The sequence below is a fragment of the Bos javanicus genome, chromosome X (genome assembly GCF_032452875.1).
Source record: "Bos javanicus breed banteng chromosome X, ARS-OSU_banteng_1.0, whole genome shotgun sequence".
Classification (NCBI taxonomy): Eukaryota; Metazoa; Chordata; class Mammalia; order Artiodactyla; family Bovidae; genus Bos; species Bos javanicus.
In genome coordinates, this window is record NC_083897.1 from 42,477,985 (window position 1) to 42,495,808 (window position 17,824).

Here is a 17,824-nt window from a genome sequence, read left to right on the forward strand (position 1 = left end):
GTCTCCCAGTTCTGTTTCAAAGGTAAAAATCTAAACTATGTTGAATAGTAGTGGTGAAAGTGGGCACCCTTGACTTGTTCCTGACTTTAGGGGAAATGCTTTCAGTTTTTCACCATTGAGGATAATGTTTGCTGTGGGTTTGTCATATATGCTGCTGCTGCTGCTGCTAAGTCGCTTCAGTCGTGTCCAACTCTGTGCGACCCCATAGATAGCAGCCCACCAGGCTCTGCCATCCATGGGATTCTCCAGGCAAGAACACTGGAGTGGGTTGCCATTTCCTTCTCCAATGCATGAAAGTGAAAAGTGAAAGTGAAGTCGCTCAGTCATGCACGACTCTTAGCGACCCCATGGACTTTAGCCAGCCAGACTCCTCCATCCATAGGATTTTCCAGGCAAGAGTACTGGAGTGGGGTGCCATTGCCTTATAGCTTTTAATATATTGAGGTATGTTCCTTCTATTCCTGCTTTCTGGAGAGTTTTTATCATAAATGGATGTTGAATTTTGTCAAAGGCTTTCTCTGCATCTATTGAGATAATCATATGGCTTTTATTTTTCAATTTGTTGATGTGATGTATTACATTGATTGATTTGTGGATATTGAAGAACCCTTGCATCCCTGGAATAAAGCCCACTTGGTCATGGTGTATGATCTTTTTAATGTGTTGTTGGATTCTGATTGATAGAATTTTGTTAAGGATTTTTGCATCTATGTTCATCACTGATATTGGCCTGTAGTTTCCTTTTTTTTTGTGGCATCTTTGTCGGGTTTTGGTATTAGGGTGATGGTGGCCTCATAGAATGAGTTTGGAAGTTTACCTTCCTCTGCAATTTTCTGGAAGAGTTTGAGTAGGATAGGTGTTAGCTCTTCTCTAAATTTTTGGTAGAATTCAGCTGTGAAGCTATCTTGTCCTGGGCTTTTATTAGTTGGAAGATATCTGATTACAGTTTTGATTTCTGTGCTTGTGATGGGTCTGTTAAGATTTTCTATTTCTTCCTGGCTCAGTTTTTGAAAGTTGTACTTTTCTAAGAATTTGTCCATTTCTTCCAAGTTGTCCATTTTATTGGCATATAACTGCTGATAGTAGTCTCTTATGATCCTTTGTATTTCTGTGTTGTCTGTTGTGATCTCTCCATTTTAATTTCTAATTTTATTGAATTGATTTTTCTCCCTTTGTTTCTTGATGAGTCTGGCTAATGGTTTGTCAATTTTATTTAACCTTTCAAAGAACCAGCTTTTGGTTTGTTGATTTTTGCTATGGTCTCCTTTGTTTCTTTTGCATTTATTTGTGCCCTAATTTTTAAGATTTCTTTCCTTCTACTAACCCTGGGGTTCTTCATTTCTTCCTTTTCTAGTTGCTTTAGGTGTAGAGTTTGGTTATTAACTTGACTTTTCTCTTGTTTCTTGAGGTATGCCTGTATTGCTATGAGCCTTACCCTTAGCACTGCTTTTACAGTGTCCCACAGGTTTTGGGTTGTTGTGTTTTCATTTTCATTCATTTCTATGCATATTTTGATTTCTTTTTTGATTTCTTCTGTGATTTATTGGTTATTCAGCAGCATGTTTTTCAGCCTTCATATGTTGGAATTTTTAATAGTTTTTCTCCTGTAATTGACATCTAATTTTAGTACATTGTGGTCAGAAAAGATGCGTGGGATGATTTAAATTTTTTTTGAATTTACCAAGGCTAGATTTATGGCCCAGGATGTGATCTACCCTGGAGAAAGTTCTGTGTGCACTTGAGAAAAAGGTGAAATTGATTGTTTTGTGGTGAAATGTCCTATAGATATCAATTAGGTCTAACTGGTCTATTGTATCATTTACAGTTTGTGTTTCCTTGTTAATTATTTGCTTAGTTGATCTATCCATAGGTGTGAGTAGGGTATAAAAGTCTCCCATTATTATTGTGTTATTGTTAATTTCCCCTTTAATACTTGTTACCATTTCCCTTACATATTGCAGTGCTCCTATGTTGGGTGCATATATATTTATAACTGTTATATATTCTTCTTGTATTTATCCTTTAATCATTATGTAGTGTCCATCTTTGTCTCTTTTCACAGCATTTGTTTTAAAGTCTATTTTATCGGATATGAGTATTGCTACTCCTGCTTTCTTTTAGGTGCCCACTTTCACCATTACTATTCAACATAGTTTTGGAAGTTTTGGACACAGCAATCAGAGAAGAAAAACAAATAAAAGGAATCCAAATTGGAAAAGAAGAATGAAAACTCTCACTGTTTGCAGATGACATGATCCTCTACATAGAAAACCCTAAAGACTCCACCAGAAAATTACTAGAACTAATCAATGAATATAGTAAAGTTGCAGAATATAAAATCAACACACAGAAATCCCTTGCATTCCCATACACTAATGATGAGAACATAGAAAGAGAAATTAAGGAAACAATTCCATTCACCATTGCAACGGAAAGAATAAAATACTTAGGAATATATCTACCTAAAGAAACTAAAGACCTACATATAGAAAACTACACTGCTGAAAGAAATCAAAGTGGACACTAATAGATGGAGAAATATACCATGTTCATGGATTGGTAGAAGCAATATAGTGAAAATGAGAATACTACCCAAAGCAATCTATAGATTCAGTGCAATTCTTATCAAGCTACCAACAGTATTTTTCACAGAGCTAGAAAAAATAATTTCACAATTTGTATGGAAATACAAAAAACCTTGAACAGCCAAAGCAATCTTGAGAAAGAAGAACGGAACTGGAGGAATCAACCTGCCTGACTTCAGGCTCTACTACAAAGACACCGTCATCAAGACAGTATGGTACTGGCACAAAGACAGAAATATAGATCAATGGCACAAAATAGAATGGCAAGAGATAAATCCTCGCACCTATTGACACCTTGTCTTTGACAAAGGAGGCAAGACTATACAATGGAGAAAAGACAATCTCTTTAACAAGTGGTGCTGGGAAAACTGGTCAACCACTTGTAAAAGAATGAAACTAGAACACTTTCTAACACCATATACAAAAATAAACTCAAAATGGATTAAAGATCTAAACACAAGACCAGAAAATATAAAACTCCTAGAGGAGAACATAGGCAAAACAGTCTCTGACATAAATCACAGCAGGACCCTCTATGACCCACCTCCAAGAATATTGGAAATAAAGGCAAAAATAAAATAGGACCTAATTAAAATTAAAAGCTTCTGCACAACAAAGGAAACTACAAGCAAGGTGAAAAGACAGCCTTCAGAATGGGAGAAAATAATAGCAAATGAAGCAACTGACAAACAACTAATCTCAAAAATATACAAGCAACTCCTACAGCTCAACTCCAAAAAATAAATGACCCAATCAAAAAATGGGCCAAAGAACTAAACAGGCATTTCTCCAAAAAAGACATGCAAATGGCTAGCAAACACATGAAAAGATGCTCAACATCACTCATTATCGGAAAAATGCAAATCAAAACCACAGTGAGGTACCATTTCACGCTAGTCAGAATGGCTGTGATCCAAAAGTCTACAAGCAATAAATGCTGGAGAGGGTGTGGAGAAAAGGGAACCCTCTTACACTGTTGGTGGGAATGCAAACGAGTACAGCCACTATGGGGAACAGTGTGGAGATTCCTTAAAAAACTGGAAATGGAACTGCCTTATGACCCAGCAATCCCAATGCTGGGCATACACACTAAGGAAACCAGAAATGAAAGAGACATGTGTAGCCCAATGTTCATTGTAGCACTGTTTATAGTAGCCAGGACATGGAAGCAACCTAGATGTCCATCAGCAGATGAATGTATAAGAAAGCCATGATACATATACAGAATGCAGTATTACTCAGCCATTAAAAAGAATACATTTTAATCCATTCTAATGAGGTGGATGAAACTGGAGCCTATTATACACAGTGAATTAAGCCAGAAAGAAAAACACCAATACAGTATACTAACACATATATATGGAATTTAGAAAGATGGTAACAGTAACCCTGTATGTGACAAAGCAAAAGAGACACAGATGTACAGAACAGTCTTTTGGACTTGGTGGGAGACGGAGAGGGTGGGATGATTTGGGAGAAGGACATTTAAACATGTATAATGTCATATATGAAATGAATCGCCAGTCCAGGTTCAATGCATGATACAGGATACTTGGGGCTGGTGCACTGGGATAACTCAGAGGGATGGTACAAGGAGGGAAGTGGGAGGAGGTTTCAGGATGGGGAACACATGTGCACCCGTGGTGGATTCATGTTGATGTATGGCAAAACCAATACAATACTGTAAAGTAATTAGCCTCCAATTAAAATAAATAAATTTATTACAAAAAATTAAAAAGAAGGTAAGATCATGTCGGACAAACAGCTTTCTGAAGGATGTTTTATATTCCAGAATTATTTAAAAATAAAATCCAAACCATTGGAAAAAAAAAAAAAAAGGTAAAAATTACCCTGAAGCACTTGAAGTACTTCTTGAACTGTTTTGCAGGATATAAACTCCCTTGAGCACTCAGTCATCTTACTTTTAAATGGAGCCCAAGAAATGGTGATGCTGACCTTTGCTGACCCTGTTACTTCATTCAACTAGGTGCCTGGATTTTGTTAACCTAGAGTAATCTTTGCCTCATTTAAGGTTAAATCTTTGCCCTCAGGGTGAGGATTGCTGCTATTTTTGAACATACAATGTATATTTGAGCATACTGTCACATGGAGCAAGCACATCTAGATCTCCACCTTTACCTGGAAGATGCACACATCTTTAGCTTAAAACTTCCCTGATCTTGCTGTTCAGGGAAACAGTACTTTGAGAGCTACCTCCCTGTCTCCATACTCATTACAAGTAATAAACGCTTCTATTTTAATTGAAAATACTTGTGTTCATTAGCTAAGAAACCCAAATGACAGACTCACTGAATCCAGTAGTAATTTTTACATGAGAGTGGTAGGAACTGGTGATAAAATGTTGACCAAAACATTAAGACCTAGGCCTTACATTTTTTTAATAAGAAAGTTAAAACTTCTAAAACCAAAGGTTATTTAGAGAGGTAAATTCCACACACAATTTTCACTGAATACGTTTTAAAAGATAAGCATGGGTTCTTAGAACAAATTTCGGACAAGCATGGGAAGGCATCAAAATATGCATAATTACAACCAAAGAAAATATGTATATTTTGGTGTTTGGTTTAGAGAAGATAATTAAAAATGACAATCTAAAGTCAAAATGATAAAAGAGGAAAACAAGAAATTGGTATTAGAAAAAACTTTGATATGGACCCACGGCATTTCAACAAATGGCTGAAAGAATTCTTTGAGTTATTTCTGAAAAGCCTATGAAAGTTGATAAAATATTGAATTTTTGTATAAATTCTAAACTTGAGGCTCATAGGAATGCTAGAGCAACAAACAATACTGTTTAGACCAACTTATAATATTTTCTACAGTTACTTTTTTTAGTTATCAACTCACACAGGTAAGTTTTCTTTTTTTTATTTCTTTATTTCTTTTTATTTTTTAACTTTACAATATTGTATTGGTTTTGCCATATATCAACATGAATCCGCCACAGGTATACACATGTTCTCCATCCTGAACCCTCCTCCCTCCTCCCTCCCCATACCATCCCTCTGGGTCATGCCAGTGCACCAGCCCCAAGCATCCAGTATCATGCATCAAACCTGGACTGGCGACTCATTTCAAAAACGATATTATACATGTTTCAATGCCATTCTCCCAAATCACCCCCTCCCCTTCTCCCAAAGAGTCCAAAAGACTGTTCTATACGTCAATGTCTCTTTTGCTGTCTCATATAAAGGGTTATTGTTGCCATCTTTCTAAATTCCATATATATGCGCTATGCCCGTGGGGCAACCCAAGACGGGCGGGTCATGGTGGAGAGATTTGACAGAATGTGGCCCACTGGAGAAGGGAATGGCAAACCACTTCAGTATTCTTGCCTTGAGAACCCCATGAACAGTATGAAAAGGTGAAATGATAGGATACTGAAAGAGAAACTCCCCAGGTCAGTAGGTGCCCAATATGCTACTGGAGATCAGTGGAGAAAGAACTCCAGAAAGAATGAAGGGATGGAGCCAAAGCAAAAACAATATCCAGCTGTGGATGTGACTGGTGATAGAAGCAAGGTCCGATGCTGTAAAGAGCAATATTGCATAGGAACCTGGAATGTCAGGTCCATGAATCAAGGCAAATTGGAAGTGGTCAAACAAGAGATGGCAAGAGTGAATGTCGACATTCTAGGAATCAGCGAACTGAAATGGACTGGAATGGGTGAATTTAACTCAGATGACCATTATATCTACTACTGTGGGCAGGAATCCCTCAGAAGAAATGGAGTGGCCATCATGGTCAACAAAAGAGTCCGAAATGCAGTACTTGGATGCAATCTCAAAAACGACAGAATGCTCTCTGTTCATTTCCAAGGCAAACCATTCAATATCACAGTAATCCAAGTCTATGCCACAACCAGTAACGCTGAAGAAGCTGAAGTTGAATGGTTCTATGAAGACCTACAAGACCTTTTAGAACTAACACCCAAAAAAGATGTCCTTTTCATTATAGGGGACTGGAATGCAAAACTAGGAAGTCAAGAAACATCTGGAGTAACAGGCAAATTTGGCCTTGGAATACGGAATGAAGCAGGGCAAAGACTAATAGAGTTTTGCCAAGAAAATGCACTGGTCATAACAAACACCCTCTTCCAACAACACAAGTGAAGACTCTATACATGGACATCACCAGATGGTCAATACTGAAATCAGATTGATTATATTCGTTGAAGCCAAAGATGGAGAAGCTGTATACAGTCAGCAAAAACAAGACTAGGAGCTGACTGTGGCTCAGACCATGAACTCCTTATTGCCAAATTCAGACTTAAATTGAAGAAAGTAGGGAAAACCATTAGACCATTCAGGTATGACCTAAATCAAATCCCTTATGATTATACAGTGGAAGTGAGAAATAGATTTAAGGGCCTAGATCTGATGGATAGAGTGTGTGATGAACTATGGAATGAGGTTCGTGACATTGTACAGGAGACAGGGATCAAGATCATTCCCATAGAAAAGAAATGCAAAAAAGCAAAATGGCTGTCTGGGGAGGCCTTACAAATAGCTGTGAAAAGAAGAGAAGCGAAAAGCAAAGGAGAAAAGGAAAGATATAAACATCTGATTGCAGAGATCCAAAGAATAGCTAGAAGAGATAAGAAAGCCTTCCTCAGTGATCAATGCAAAGAAATAGAGGAAAAAAACAGAATGGGAAAAACTAGGGATATCTTCAAGAAAATCAGAGATACCAAAGGAACATTTCATGCAAAGATGAGCTCGATAAAGGACAGAAATGGTATGGACCTAACAGAAGCAGAAGATGTTAAGAAGAGATGGAAAGAATACACAGAAGAACTGTACAAAAAAGATCTTCACGACCCAGATAATCACAATGGTGTGATCACTGACCTAGAGCCAGACATCCTGGAATGTGAAGTCAAGTGGCCTTAGAAAGCATCACTATGAACAAAGCTAGTGGAGGTGATGGAATTCCAGTTGAGCTATTCCAAATCCTGAAAGATGATGCTGTGAAAGTGCTGCACTCAATATGCCAGCAAATTTGGAAAACTCAGCAGTGGCCACAGGACTGGAAAAGGTCAGTTTTCATTCCAATCTCAAAGAAAGGCAATGCCAAAGAATGCTCAAACTACCACACAATTGCACTCATCTCACATGCTAGTAAAGTAATGCTCAAAATTCTCCAAGCCAGGCTCCAGCAATATGTGAACCATAAACTTCCTGATGTTCAAGGTGGTTTTAGAAAAGACAGAGGAACCAGAGATCAAATTGCCAACATCCAGTGGATCATAGAAAAGGCAAGAGAGTTTCAGAAAAACATCTATTTCTGCTTTATTGACTATGCCAAAGCCTTTGACTGTGTGGATCACAATAAACTGTGGAAAATTATGAGAGAGATGGGAATACCAGACCACTTGATCTGCCTCTTGAGAAATTTGTATGCAGGTCAGGAAGCAACAGTTAGAACTGCACATGGAACAACAGACTGTTTCCAAATAGGAAAAGGAGTTCGTCAAGGCTGTACATTGTCACCCTGTTTATTTAACTTATATGCAGAGTACATCATGAGAAACCCTGGACTGGAAGAAACACAAGCTGGAATCAAGATTGCCAGGAGAAATATCAATAACCTCAGATATGCATATGACAACACCCTTATGGCAGAAAGTGAAGAGGAACTCAAAAGCCTCTTGATGAAAGTGAAAGTGGAGAGTGAAAAAGTTGGCTTAAAGTTCAACATTCAGAAAACGAAGATCATGGCATCCGGTCCCATCACTTCATGGCAAATAGATAGGAAAACAGTGGAAACAGTGTCAGACTTCATTTTTCTGGGCTCCAAAATCACTACAGATGGTGACTGCAGCCATGAAATTAAAAGACTATTACTCCTTGGAACGAAGGTTATGACCAACCTAGATAGCATATTGAAAAGCAGAGACGTCACTTTGCCAGCAAAGGTTCGTCTAGTCAAGGCTATGGTTTTTCCTGTGGTCATGCAGGGATGTGAGAGTTGGACTGTGAAGAAGGCTGAGCGCAGAAGAATTGATGCTTTTGAACTGTGGTGTTGGAGAAGACTCTTGAGAGTCCCTTGGACTGCAAGGAGATCCAACCAGTCCATTCTGAAGGAGATCAGCCCTGGAATTTCTTTGGAAGGAATGATGCTAAAGCTGAAACTCCAGTACTTTGGCCACCTCATGTGAAGAGTTGACTCATTGGAAAAGACTCTGATGCTGGGAGGGATTGGGAACAGGAGGAGAAGGGAACGACAGAGGATTAGATGGCTGGAAGGCATCACTGTCTCGATGGATGTGAGTCTGAGTGAACTCTGGGAGTTAATGATGGACAGGGAAGCCTGGCGTGCTGCGATTCATGGGGTCACAAAGAGTCGGACACGACTTAGTGACTGATCTGATTTGATCTGACTGCATTGGTAATTTTCTTTCTGGCTTACTTCACTCTGTATAATAGGCTCCATTTTCATCCACCTCATTAGAACTGATTCAAATGTATTCTTTTTAATGGCTGAGTAATACTCCATTCTGTATGTGTACCACTGCTTTCTTATCCATTCATCTGCTGATGGACATCTAGGTTGCTTCCATGTCCTGGCTACTATAAACAGTGCTGCAATGAACATTGGGGTACACGTGTCTCTTTCAATTCTGGTTTCTTCAGTGTGTATGCCCAGCTTTGGGATTGCTGGGTCATAAGGCAGTTCTATTTCCAGTTTTTTAAGGAATCTCCACACTGTTCCCCATAGTGGCTGTACTAGTTTGCATTCCCACCAAGAGTGTAAGAGGGTTCCCTTTTCTCCACACCCTCTCCAGCATTTATTGCTTATAGACTTTTGGATTGCAGCCATTCTGACTGGCATGAAATGGTACCTCATAGTGGTTTTGATTTGCATTTCTCTGATAATGAATGATATTGAGCATCTTTTCATGTGTTTGGTAGCCACCTGTATGTCTTCATTGGAGAAATATCTATTTAGTTCTTTGACCCATTTTTTGATTGGGTCATTTATTTTTCTGGAATTGAGCTGTAGGAGTTGCTTGTATATTATTGAGATTAGTTGTTTGTCAGTTGTTTCATTTACTATTATTTTCTCCCATTCTGAAGGCTGTCTTTTCACCTGTATACAGGTTAAGAAGCAGCAGTTAGATTCTGAACGAGGAAAAATGGACTACTTCAAAACTGGGAAATGAGTAAAACAATTTCTCACGTTGTCACTCTGCCTATTTAATTTGTATGCAGAGTGCATTATGCAAAATGCCAGGCTCGATGAATCACAAGCTCTGAATCAAGACTGTCAGGAGAAATATCAACAACCTCAGATATGCAAATGATACCATTCTAATGGTAGAAAGTGAAGAGGAACTAAAGAGCCGCTTGATAAGGGTGAAAGATGAGAGTGAAAAAGCTTGTTTAAAACTCTACATTCAAAAATTTAAGATCATGGCATCTGGTTCCATCACTTCATGACAAATAGAAGGAAAAGAAGTGTAAAAGTGACATATTTTATTTTCTTGGGCTCCAGATCACTGTAGATGATGACTGCAACCATAAAATTAAAAGATACTTGCTCCTTGAACGAAAAGCTATGACAAACTTAGGCACCACGTTATAAATCAGAGACATCACTTTGCTGACAGAGTTGCGAATAGTTAAAGCTATGTTTTTTCCAGTAGTCATGTACAGATATGAGAGTTGGACCATAAAGAATACTGAACACCAGAAAATTGGTGCTTTTGAACTGTGGTGTTGGAGAAGACTCTTGAGTGTCTCTTGGACTGCAAGGAGAGCGAACCAGTCAATACTAAAGGAAATCAACCCTGAATATTCATTGGAATGACTGATGCTAAAGCTTAATCTCCAACATTTTGCCCACCTTATGCAAAAAGCTGATTCATTGGAAAAGACCTTGATGCTGGGAAAGGTTGAAGGCAGGAGGAGAAGAGGGCGGTAGAGGATGAGATGGTTAGGTAGAATCATTGACTCAATGGACATGAATTTGAGCAAACTGCCAGAGATAGTAAAGGACAGGAAAGCCTGGCATGCTGCAGTTCATGGGGTCACAAAGAGTCAGACACAATTTAGTAACTGAACAACAACAAATTCATGATATGGATACCATACTACATTTCTCAAGGAATATAAAGATTTCAATGAATCCATAAGTTTGAAGAAAATTTCTAGAAAATGAGATTAAGTTATGGTAAAATTACAGTTGAACTATGAAATTAATTCATGAGATAATGAAGGCAAATTCATTATTGGCACACTTATAGAGAAATAAACTAAGTGGAATATCTTTTAAAGGGCATAAAACATGATAAAGTAATAAAAGTGTTTGTCTTTAAAAAATAGGAATGATTTATTTTTAACTTTTTAAATGCAAATCATATATGAGGATTTTTTAACAGATCAAACTTACTGAAGATATTTCCAATTTAATACATGAAAATGCATCTCTATCTTTTTTTCTTCTACAAAATGGAAGAGATAACACCAGACTCTCCTATCTTAACTCACAAAAATCCATGAGAAGCAGCTAAGCTACTAAGTATAAACATGCAAAGCGTTAATGCTTCAAATTAACCTCAGATTGTGATGCTTGCTAAAATGGCTTCAGGAACATTTTCAGTGTATGTATTTTAATAGGAGATATTTGAGTAATGACAATGGTAATCTTTGAGTCATGAGATTTTTTATGATTTAATACTAAAGTGATTTATTTGTATTTTTAATATTTCTAGAAAAATAATTTATGGTACAAATGAAAAGGGAATATACTATGGTGAAATCATTTACTCACTTTAAAAATCCTTTTTCATCATACATTTTTTTCATGTTTCCTGTTTAAAAAAAAATGTTTCAAGGTCAACTCTGAATTTCAAAAAATAAGATAACCCTAGATTTTTGACATAAAAAATGTTTTAAAATAGTTCAAAAAGCAAATAATTAAATATTGATGATAATGTAATAATTATACAGCAGGTGACATGTTTCAGAAAATATTTGATATAATCATTTTATTTAAATATACTAACTCATTCTTATACACTACCAAAAATCACACAAGAATATAGGATTCTACTGAGATTTATGCTAGGCCTAGGTAGTCTATATAGTTGGAAGACTATTAAGCATGATATACAGATGCCAGTAGATATAGTGTATAGATTATATTATAGTCAAATGGAGTAAATCTGAATTTACAATCATTGTTGCTCAGTCGCCAAGCCATATCTGATTTGTGATGCCATGGACTGCAGCATGCCAGGCTTCTCTGTCCCTCACCATCTCCTGGAGTTTGCCCAAGTTCATGTCCATTGAATCAGTGATGCCATCCAACCATGTCATCCTCTGTCACCCTCTTCTCCTTCTGCCTTCAATCTTTCCCAGTATCAGGGTCTTTTCCAATCAGTCAGCTGTTCACATCAGGTGGCCAAAGTATTGGAGCTTCAGTTTCAGCATCCGTCCTTCCAATGAGTATTCAGGGTTAATTTCTTATATGATTTTCAACACAACAAAAATACCCACATATTCAAATATATTGATCAAATAGTAATTCTTATTCTATCTGTTTCAAACCATTAACAACCCTCCCTAGATGATCTTTATAAACTACTAAAATATCACTAGTTTAAATAGGCGTCATTTGATAGGTACCATTTCTGCTCACTTTCTACACTTTAGATATGGTCATTTCATAACACAGAAGTAGCAACAGTAAATATAACTTCCTAAATATTGTATTTGTTTAGATTTCTTAGCTAAAAATATATATTTCCATAATTCATGTAGAGATATACCTCCTCTTTCTTTACATAACTGGTGGCCTTAAATATACTAAGTAGAAGAAAACTGTTCAAACTCTTAAAGCATTAAAACAAAATAAAATCTCTAGGAATTTCCTCAAGAAAATCTGAGATAAGAATGATGTAGGGTATGCACTAGTCCTTTAAATATGTATGTAACTTGAGAATAGATGTATATCAATACTCATTAATTAATGGGTGGTAACTTTGATTTAGTGCACTATATATTAGACTCAGCAAGTTATGTATCTAATTTTTTTTAAGAATCATTTTTACGTATTTATTTGTTTATTTTACTTTACAATATTGTATTGGCTTTGCCATACATCAACATGAATCCTCCACGGGTGTACCCATGTTCCCCATCCTGAACACCCCTCCCACCTCCTTCCTCATATCATCCATCTGTATCTAACTTTGAAGGTTAATTTATGTTTCAAGGGGTGATTTATCAGATTCAAGCAGAATATATAATTTAGCAGACTATATACTTTAATACATGGTATATCTGATACAGAAGGTGATATATTTAATTCAGCAGCTAATATATCAGATTTAAAACATGATGTATTTTTTAGTAAGGAATTAACTTTACTAATAACTGATTTAGCCATGTCATGTTCTATAAGTTATTTTGTGTATTGAATATAAGTTTTATTATTAATATAGATTTTCCCTGAAAAATAATTCAAAATTTCTTGGATGACTTTGAAGCTAGTTACTCTATTTCATTCATTTATAAATGGGATTTGCATAGAACACTCATTTCAGAATAATCAGGAATGGTTATTAAAAGTGTATATCCCTACGACCCACCACAGCACTAATAAGGAGTAAGACCCAATAGCTGCATACATAACAAGGATCTGAGGTCATTTTTATGCACAGTGTTATGTTTTATAAAGTTTGAAAATTCTGAAATCTAAATAAAATATATTAAATCAAAGAAGAGAAAAATATGAATATCTTCTAAACATGAAAAATAAATTTATGATATGCTCTAAGCTTGACATTCATTTTGTTCTAATTATCACAACTCCTTGTCTTTTGTGTATACTAACTCTAATATAAGATATAAAAATGTTGTGCAAAAGTCACCTGCAATTGGCCTTATGAAGTTAACTTGTCATCTTTCCTTGTGGTCTGATTATAAGTTTCGATGTACTAGAGGTCTGACAAGTGAGGTGTGCATTTCAGGGAATAGGTAAAAAATCAGTCATGGAGACTTTTTTTTCTTTACTTTGATGTGGTCTCAGATATTCTTGTACATGGTATATAGAAATCATTAAAGTTATATGTTACCTATTTCAGACTCCCTTACTTTCAGGGTCTCCTTAAAATGGCATTTTCTCAAAGTTGTTGTTATATATATATCCACTTCTAGGTGGAAGCTTTAACAATCATTGTGTGTATGTTTCCCATCCATCCCTTCTCCTAATGAAAATGTTTATTGGTATTATCTTTTCAATCACCATAAATTGAGTAAGCATGGGAAGCAGATACTTTTTCTCTATATTTTAATTTTCTTTGCATAAGGAAGAGTCACATCTATACCTAATACAGATACTGTGTACTCAATTCAGAGATCTTGGATTTAGAGTCACTAGATAAGGTTTTTTGTTATTATTGCCCTTCCTGAGACTGTCGTAAAAATATTTTGTGTGGAGAAAGGGAATGAGCTGAATATTTTGAGAATAGCCACTGTGGAGAACAGTATGGAGGTTCCTTAAAAAAATAAAAATAGTGTTGCCATATGATATAGCAATCCCACTCTGGGCATATTCGTGGAGAAAACTATAAGTTGAAAAAATATGTGCACCCCAATACTCATAGCAACAATATTTACAATAGCCAAGACATGGAAACAATCTAAATGTCTGTGACAGATGAATAGATAAATAAAATGTGGTGTGTATATACAATGGAATATTACTCAGCCATTGAAAAAGAAAGAAATAATGTCATCTAAAGCAAAGTATTAGACCTATAAATTATCATACTAAGGGAAAAGTCAGACAGAGACAGACTTATCACTTATACGTAAAATAAAAAATATATTATAAATGAACTTACTTAAAAACAGAAACAAACTCACAGACATAGAAAACAAACTTATGGTTATCAAAGGGGGAAAGATTGGGGGAATGGATAAATTAGGAATTTGGGATTAGTAGGTACAAGGTGTGGAGAAGGCAATGGCAATCCACTCCAGTACTCTTGCCTGGAAAATCCCATGGATGGAGGAGCCTGGTAGGTTGCAGTCCATGGGGTTGCTAAGAGTTGGACAAGACTAATTGACTTCACTTTCAATTTTCACTTTCATGCATTGGAGAAGGAAATGGCAACCCACTTCAGTGTCCTGGAGAATCCCAGGGACAGTGGAGCCTGGTGGGCTGCCGTCTATGGGGTTGCACAGAGTCAGACACGACTGATGCAAGTTAGCAGCAGCAGCAGCAGCAGATACAAGCTGTGCTGTTCTGTGATAAGTTATCTCAGTCATGTCTGACTTTGCAATCATGGGCTATAGCCTGCCAGGCTTCTCTGTCCATGAGATTCTCCAGGCAAGAATACTGGAGTGGGTTGCCATTTCCTACTGCAAGATACAACTACTATATATAAAATGATAAGCAGCAAAATCCTACTGCATAGCATAGGGAACTAAACTCAATGTCATGTAATAATCTATAAAGGAAAGAAATGTACTTATATAACTGAATTACTTTGTTGTACACTTGAAATACTCAGCAATTTACAAAATGAAATAATGCCATTTGGAGCAACATGGCGGGAACTGGAGATTATAACATTAAGTGAAGAAAGTCAGAGAAAAACAATTATCATATGCTGTCACTTATATAAGAATCTTCAAAAAATGAGAAATAACATTGCTATTGATATTGGGTGTTGTGGGAAACATTTCCAAATAATAAAGTAAGTGCTACAGTAGCAGTATAAATATATTTAGATTTCTCCATTGATCATTTTCATTATTAAAAAATGGGAGGGCAGTCCCAAGATGGCAGAGGAATACTTTCTCCCTCACAATTCATCAAAAGATCATTTGAATGTTGAGCAACTTCCACATAACATCTGAACACTGGTGGAGAACACCAGGCTGCCAAGCAGCCTGATCTCTTCAAAAAGAGGTAGGACAAAATATAAAAGACAAAAACTGAGACAAAAGATTTAGAGCAGGAGACCCATCCTGGGGAGGGAGTCATGAAGGAGGAGAAGTCTCCACACAGTAGGAAACTCTCACAGGTATATCTATGGGGAATTTTAGAGTCTCAGAGGGCAACAAAATCTGGAGAGGGAAAAAAAAAAAAAAAGACACCACTAACCGCAACTGCAGAGAAGTGGCCTAGAGTCTCACATCCACTACCAGTGAGTGGGGGCTGGGCAGGGAGGCGTGGACTGCATCACTGGTCCTTAGGGTAAGGACTGCACCTGAAGACATGCATGTACCCCAATGTTCATTGCAGCACTGTGTACAACAGCTAGGACATGGAAGCAACCTATATGTCCATCAGCAGATGAATGGATAAGGAAGTTGAGGTACATATACACATGGGATATTACTCGGCTATAAAAAAGAATACATTTGAGTCAGTTCTAATGAGGTGGATGAAACTGGAGCCTATTATAAAGAGTGAAATAAGCCAGAAAGAGAAACACCAATACAACATATTAACACATATATATGGAATTTATAAAGATAGTAACAATGACCCTACATGCAAGACAGCAAAAGAGACACAGATGTAAAGAACAGACTTTTAGACTATGTGGGACAAGGCGAGGGTGGGACAATTTGAGAGAATAACATTGAAACATGTATGCTACCATATGTAAAATAGATGACCAGTGCAAGTTCAGTGCATGAAGTAGGTCACGCAGAGCTAGTGCTCTGGGACAACCCAGAGGGATGGCGTGGGGAGGGAGATGGGAGTGGGGTTCAGGATGGAGAGCACATGTACATCTGTGGCTGATTCATGTCAATTTATGGCAGAAACAACTACAATATTGTAAGGTAATTAGCCTCCAACTTAAATAAATGAATTAATTAAAAAGGAAAAAATATATAATACGTATCACATAGAATATATTCAATGAATTATCACTTATTATTGTTAGCTGACTATTATCACTTGTATCGTTGTGTTTAATCACAGTCTGCCATGTATCAGGTACATTATTTATATTGCCTACCACCTACCACACTGCCTGGCAGAAAAAAGATTTAATAAATACTTGTTGGGTGAAAGAACAAGTCCTCAAAATAAATATTGAAATGAAAGTTTTATTTCCCCAATTTACAGAATAGAAAAGTAAGGCTCATAATCACACAGTTTATAGTGACAAAACACTTTATGGCCCTGCTATGTCTCACTGCAGGTAAGAGGTCAAGTCGGTACTCTTCTCCTTATGTCTTTTTTTTTTAAATTATTTTTATTTTATTTTTAAACTTTACATAATTGTATTAGTTTTGCCAAATATCAAAATGAATCCACCACAGGTATACATGTGTTCCCCATCCCCATGATGTGTTCCCATCATTAGCTGTTTACATATCTTCCTCTACTAAACCTGTGCCTATCTTGAGAGCATTAACAATATTTTATGTTAGCCACAAATGATGCAGTCATGATGCAGAGTATATATTAGATAAATTGTTATCAAATGAATGATCAAGAATGTAAACCTGAACCAAGAAGGCTAGCATGTGGCTTAAACATTAGCAGAATTCTGACACAGTCAATTTATATGAAAAATTCAAATACATAAAATTAAGGGAATTTTGCTTTAGGGTCTGAGTTGTGGTAGTCAAAGTCTTCGTTTTATAAAGTTTCAATAGTTCATGAATACACTTTTAGCTATGGAAAGTAAAGTTCAAATGATTAATGACCCAACAGGACTATGAAATTTAGGTACATTCTCAAGTTTCCATTGGGGTTGTTTTGTTTTAGTTTGATTAACATTTACTGAGTCCTAATTATTCACCCCGGAGAAGGCAATGGCAATCCACTCCAGTGTTCTTGCCTGGAGAATCCCAGGGACAGGGGAGTCTGGTGGGCTGCCGTCTATGGGGTCGCACAGAGTCAGATACGAATGAAGCGACTTAGCAGCAGCAGCAACTATTCACCCAGCACTTTATATACATTATTTTATTTAACCCTCCTATGAAATTTTGTGTTAAAAGATTTGTTAAGCATCATACCTCTAAGGACAAGTGATATACAGACATACATCATTTTCTTGTACCTTCCTTTATTGCACTTCAAAGATGCTGTTTTTTTTTGTTGTTGTTGTTTTTGTTTGTTTGTTTGTTTGTTTACAAATTGAAGGTTGATAGCAACCCTCCATCTAGCAAATCTATTGGCATCATTTTTTTAACAGTATTTTCTCATTTCATGATATGTGCCATATTTTGGTAATG